General features: G+C 36.4%; 1 long non-coding RNA gene across 1 annotated transcript; it reads left to right on the forward strand.

The window, feature by feature from the left end:
• The first annotated feature begins 5,215 nt into the window (after positions 1-5,215).
• LOC116691201 (uncharacterized) lies at positions 5,216-6,942 on the forward strand. Its single transcript, XR_004332449.1, has 3 exons — positions 5,216-5,378; positions 5,582-5,695; positions 6,908-6,942. It is a non-coding gene; the product is annotated as an uncharacterized LOC116691201 (long non-coding RNA).

Genomic DNA, 6,942 nt, shown 5'->3' on the forward strand with positions numbered 1-6,942 from the left:
AGACAACAAAAAAAAGACAAGAAACACAAAAATGTGAATAGTTTGCGGACGTTTTGGCGCGTTGCGTCGGCGTCGGCGTTGGCGTCGGCGTTGGCGTCGGCGGTCGGGGAAACGTAAAGAGAATTAAAGGTGGACGGTGCATATATTGTCCGATATGTAAATCATGTGAACACATCTTGTACTTATTTAACAGTTTTGAATACTTGAAAACTATATAAAGTTTCTTTGTGACTCTTGTGTCCGGAGCCTGTTCTGAGGTCGGCGTCATGCCGACGTCAAAGTCTGGGTTTTTAAATATTCTCTTTAAATTAGATTAGATTAAATTAGATTAGATTAGATTAGATTAGATTAGATTTTCACTTTATCCATCCCACAACGGGGAAATGTTGTTGTTACAGCAGCAGCATTTTCTTCAATAACAGCAACAAAAAAAACCACACACACACAAACAAGTAAAAACGCACAAGAAACGCAGGCAAACAACAGACAAAGATGATTATATGGTGGACTGAAAATAAGCAAAATGGCGTCAAATTAATTAATAAAAGTATTTTAAAGTGCGGTTGCCTTGATACAAGAAACAATATTGCAGAGAAGGTGACGTTAAAATTAAACTGAATGTGTTATTAGAGTAATAAAGTTGGAATTTCCCCACTGGGGATTAATAAACAAAATAAACAACACATTTCTTTTTAATTAAATTAAATTAAATTAAATTAAATTAAAGCAAGAGTCGGTAGCATAATATAAATTATATAAACTTCTTCTAATCTTCAGTAGAGTCTGTCACGGATATGGTTAGTATCCATATATATACATATATATATATCCATATATATATATATCCATATATATACATATATATATCCATATTATAGTATCCTATTCTTTCATTATAGAGCTCCAGATTATATATATGTTATAATAGATATATATAGCCATATAGAGACTAGATATGTATTATATAGATGGTATAATCTATAGATATTAGCCAGATATATAACATATATATATACATATATATATAGTATACATAGATAATAGGTTTTATACATATGAATATGGATATATATGTATATATATTATTAATATCCTATACATATATAGCATCAATATTGATGACCTATATATATACATATATATATATTTAGACAGATAGATATATGTTACATGATATAATGTAGTATATGTAGAATAGATACATTATATACATATATATAATCTAATATATGTTTATATGTATAATATAACATATATATCATCTATAAGATCCAGATATATTATGTATAATATATAATATATAATATATAACAAATATAATCCATACTAACTATCCATATATATACTATTATGGCATGCCGTTAGGAAATAATATATATATATGAATGATCCATCTGATATATGGAATGGAAAGTCTGGAATATATGGCAATGAAAATACTGATATATGGAATGAAGTCTGATATATGGAAGGAAGTCTGAATATGGAAATTGAAGTCCTGAATATTGGAATGAAGTCTGAATATATGGAATGAAGTCTGAATTATGGAATGGAAGTCTGAATATATGGAATGAAGTCTGATATATGGAGAAAGTCTGAAATAGAATGACAGTCTGAATATATGGAATATGAAAGTCTGAATATATGGAATGCAAGTCTGAAATATGGAAGGAAAGTCTGATATATGGAATAAAGGAATTTGGAAAAGTCTGAATATATGGAATGAAAGTTGGAATACATGACAGAAATGTCACCAAAGGGATAACTTTCTGAATTCACTGGATTTACAAAATGGCATCGGCTGAATAGTCCAATACTTTGTTGAACTGAGGGTTTTTTTGCAACAACTGGTCATACTCCAAACGACACAAACAGTTTGGAAATTAGATAGCGTCACTTGAGGATCTATTTCCATTATTGCGACATTCTTAGTGTTAAGCAATCCTGTCAACCAAACGTTGCCGAAAGAACATTATGCATCATTCTTGAAGAATTTGAGTTCTTTGGGAGATGTCGCAGACAGTAACACTTCAACTGGAAGCTAATGGTGTGGGCACGGATACGGTTACCAGTATTTTGGCCCGTACATGCATTGCCAGAGTGTTAATAATCTCTTCATTGCTCAAAATAGCTGACCTAGATTCCTAGCCGATCACTCATAGCGTCCACATTGTTACATCCTGATTAATCAGCACAAACAACAAGATGGCGCCAGCGCCGTAATGACGCACTTCTTCATATTCAGACTTTCTTCCATATATTCAGACTTCATTCCAACTATTCACTTCATATATGACTTCACGTATTCTATATTCAGACTTTCATTCATATATTCAGACTTCATTCCATATATCAGACTTCATTCCATATATTCAGACTTCATTCATATATTCAGACTCATTCCAATATTCAGACTTCATTACCATTTCACTTCATTCCATATATTCAGATTCATTCATATCATTCACATATATTTCAGACTTTCATTCCATTATTCAGACTTTCATTCAACTATATAAGACTTTTCATTCATATATTCGACTTTCATTCCAATATTCGACGTTCATTCAAGATATTCAGACTTATTCCATATATTCAGTGGATAAACGTCATTAGATAATGATTCCTAAACGCATGCCATAACATATATATATACATATATATAGACATATATATATATATCATATATATTATACCAATATATATACATATATAATATATATATCACTATATATACATTATAGATTACCACATATATATACATATAATACTATACCATATATAGACATATATATACATAAGATAATAATATATATATAATCATATAGATATGTATACACTATATATATCCATATATATATATGATATATTATATATACATATATAAATAATATGGATATATAGTATATATACATTAATACATCTTATTGCGACATGATCCTGTTGGGCTCTCCACTCATCCACAGCGCTGCAGAAGAAGGTCTGGCGAGTCCACACTGCATTCTGGGACGGAGGAAAAATGTGCTCTGGTTTATCGGCCTTCTTTGGAACCAATCACAGTCGACTTGAGGGTCTCAGTCTAGGCGCCGGACGGCGCCCCGGTGCCGCTGCTAAACAGCCTCAGGAAGGAAGTGGTTTTGGTGGAACGCGTGTAGGTTCAGAAGCTGTTTAAGTCGTTCAACAGAAAACTCAGATTGGACAGGTCGTCTAGTAGGGGTATGGATTTACCTGCAGAGATCTGAGGACCAGGTAACCATAGTCCTCAGATGGACCGATAGTCTAGCTAGTGGTCTGGATTTACCCCGAGACCTGAGGACCAGGTAACCATAGTCCTCAGATTGGACAAGATAGTCTAGCTAGTGGTCTGGATTTACCCTGCAGAGATCTGAGGACCAGGTAACCATAGTCCTCAGATTGGACAGATAGTCTAGCTAGCGGTCTGGATTTACCCTGCAGAGACCTGAGGACCAGGTAACCTAGTCCTAGATTGGACAGATAGTCTAGCTAGTGGTCTGATTACCCTGCAGAGATCTGAGGAACCAGGTAACCATAGTCCTCCAGATTGGACAGATAGTCTAGCTATGGTCTGGATTTACCTGCAGAGATTGAGGACCAGGTAAACCATAGTCCTCAGATTGGACAGATAGTCTAGATTAGTGGTCTGGATTACCTGCAGAGACCTGAGGACCAGGTAACCATAGTCTCAGATTGGACAGATAGTCTAGTAGTGGTCTGGATTTACCCTGCAGAGATCTGAGGACCAGGTAACCCTAGTCCTAGATTGGACAGATAGTCTAGCTGAGCGTCGGATTTACCTGCAGAGACCTGAGGACCAGGAACATAGTCCTCAGATTGGACAGATAGTCTAGCTAGTGGTCTGGATTTACCCTGCAGAGATCTGAGGACCAGGTAACCATAGTCCTCAGATTGGACAATAGTCTAGCTAGTGGTCTGGATTTACCCTGCAGAGATCTGAGGACCAGGTAACCATAGTCCTCAGATTGGACATATAGTCTAGCTAGCGGTCTGGATTTATCCTGCAGAGATCTGAGGACCGACTTAAGGCGACTTAAAGGAGACAAAAAGGCGACAATAAGGCGACTAAAAGGCGACAATAAGGAGACTAAAAAGGCGACAAAAAGGCGACAATAAGGCGACTAAAAGGCGACAATAAGGAGACTAAAAGGCGACAAAAACGCGACAAAAAGGCGACAAAAAGGAGACTTAAAGGCGACTTAAAGGCGACTAAAAGGAGACAAAAAGGCGACTAAAAGGAAACAAAAAGGCGACAATAAGGCAACTAAAAGGCGACTAAAAGGAGACAAAAAGGAGACTAAAAGGAGACAAAAAGGCGACTTAAAGGCGACTAAAAGGAGACAAAAAGGCGACAAAAAGGCGACAATAAGGCGACTGAAAGGAGACAATAAGGCGTCAAAAGGACGACTAAAAGACAGGTAGTCTAGCTAGTGGTCTGGATTTACCCTGCAGAGACCCGAGGACCAGGGTAACCAGAGTCCTCAGAAACCAGCCGCAGGGTAGAGCGCCGACACGGAGACAGAGGACGGGGACGGACATTGGGCAGCAGCTACCTTCAGGGTTAATTCGGGGTTTCAATGCTTAAAAATGACAGGTTGCTCTAACTAACTAACAGGTGCTAGCTAGCTAATGCTAACCATGCTAACAATGCTTACACTGGCTAACGAGCTAGCCTAGCCACCCCGCTGGCTAACAGTTAAGTGACATGGAAATAAGGGCATTTCTATGGAAATGTTATCCAATAAACATCTTATAAAACACTTAAACTCACATTTACACATTTGACATGTTTGGACTTTACTTGAGTATTTCTCTACTACTCTATACTTACAGTTAATTTATTTCACTTAGTTTATTTACATTAAAATACGTGATATGATTATGTGACACAGTACTTATTCCTTCAGTAATATGTATATATTTTTTTTATAAATATATATCTTTAAATTTTACAAACATGGTGAACATTTCTTGAACAGTTGGCATCAGGAGAAAATTATAAAGAAAAAAAATTAAATAAAAAAAAGAAAAATACAAAAAAAAATCCTTTCTATGCAGTGAATATAGAAAAGCTTAAGAAAACAAATACAAAACAAAACAATTCACTCAGTAATGAACTGTATCTGTCAGCCAATCAGGAGCGTCCTACCAGAGCTGTAACCAATCAGATTTGACGGAGCGCTATTTAAAAGGCGCTCATCTCCGTGTTGTTTACCTGCAAACATCGGTGTGTACGGCTCTTTTCTGCAAGTCGTGTTGGTCGTAAACTATTGTTTTTAACTCACAATTTGGCCTCGTAGCTGCCTACTTTAATAATGTCGTCTGTTGAAGTTCGTGCTACGGTGAGTAAACCGAACTTATCTCGATATTTTTCAGCGTTTCGTTGTTAGCAAAGCGGCTAATGTTAGCTTCGCTAGCTAGCTAGCTAGCACCTTAAGCTAACCGTACCGTCTGCCCCCAGCTTAGCTTCACTCAGCCCTTTGCTTTTGTTAAGTGTTTTTAACGGACTAATTGAGCACTTAAGTTGTTTATGTGTGTCTTAAAGCAGCTCCCAGCCGCAGTGAACCCCGGGAAGATGGGGAAGAAACCCGCAGCAGGTCCGAGGAGGGCTGCTCTCGGGGAGCTGACCAACTTCCCTGCAGCAACAGTCCACACAAAGGTAACGTTATCACGGAAGAACAGCATGGTTTCGTTCAACAACTGGTGTTCCTGTTGCACATATCGCCCGCTTTGTGTCTGTTGTCAGTGCTGTGACTCAGAAAATAACCCAGAGCACACATGGCCACGCGCTAACGTGCTAGATGAGACTTTTAGACACCACAATACTGCTTCAAGGGCACCCTGCACAATGGGTTCATTTACATTTAGCATGGTATTTAAGCTGTGTAACATTTTGTTTTCCCGTCCTGTGTATATATTTTATTCCTAATAGTATTTCCTGTGTTTTGTTTTACTAGTATGTGCTTTATATTTATGTTGTGTGACAAATGTACGTGTGCTGTAACACGGTAATTTCCCTTTTTTTTTGGGATCAATAAATATCTAACGTCACACTATAGACACAAATCAGTCATTTAGAGGCTGTAGCAGCGTATTAATCCCAGTGTAACGTTACATCTGGTCATGTAACGTTAATTTGACACTTTAAGCAAAATACATTGGCTGCAGTAACATTCATTTATCTGATTATTTCGAAGCAACTTACGTTCAACTTTGGGGATAATTGAAATAAATGCAATTACATGAAATTAACCATATAACAAACCTTTTATTGCATGAATTATCTTTTTAAACACGGTAAAAATGTCTTGATGTGTTTTTATGACTCCAGGTTGGTCAAATAATGAAGTTGTAAAACCGATTAAATTTTGTGGAAAGTGCCGAGAAATACTTTTTGTTTTAAACATGCTTTTATGGGAAAAAAATACCAAATTCAACTTATATGGCAACCAATTAATTTTGGCCTTTTTACAGAAAATAAAGCATTTTAACTAGTTTAAGTGATTAACATTAAAAGTTTAATTACCCCAAATAATAGTTGGAATTTTTTTTTCAAAGAAATGCTTCTAAAATTAAACTCTTTTGGCTGATCCTGTAAATTGATCTTTGGTGTGGTACATGTCAGGAAGAGGGGTGGGGAAACAGGATTTCCTGGTTAATGTGAAGTTAATAAAATTAATAACTCTTAAAAAGAGCCATTTACACAATTGCACAGAAAATAATGCCTTTCATATGGTTTATTTAAGGGAAAAAGCTAACAAATAATGCAATAGAGGGTTAACTTATTAAAGAAAACGCCCCTAATAACCAAACAAGCTCTGCAACCTGAAACACAAATGCCTTCTAACTAAAACTGCATTTGGTTCCTCAGAGGACTGGACCGACCAAATCGACCGCATCAGTCAA

This window comes from Etheostoma spectabile, chromosome 1, assembly GCF_008692095.1.
Source record: "Etheostoma spectabile isolate EspeVRDwgs_2016 chromosome 1, UIUC_Espe_1.0, whole genome shotgun sequence".
NCBI lineage: Eukaryota > Metazoa > Chordata > Actinopteri > Perciformes > Percidae > Etheostoma > Etheostoma spectabile.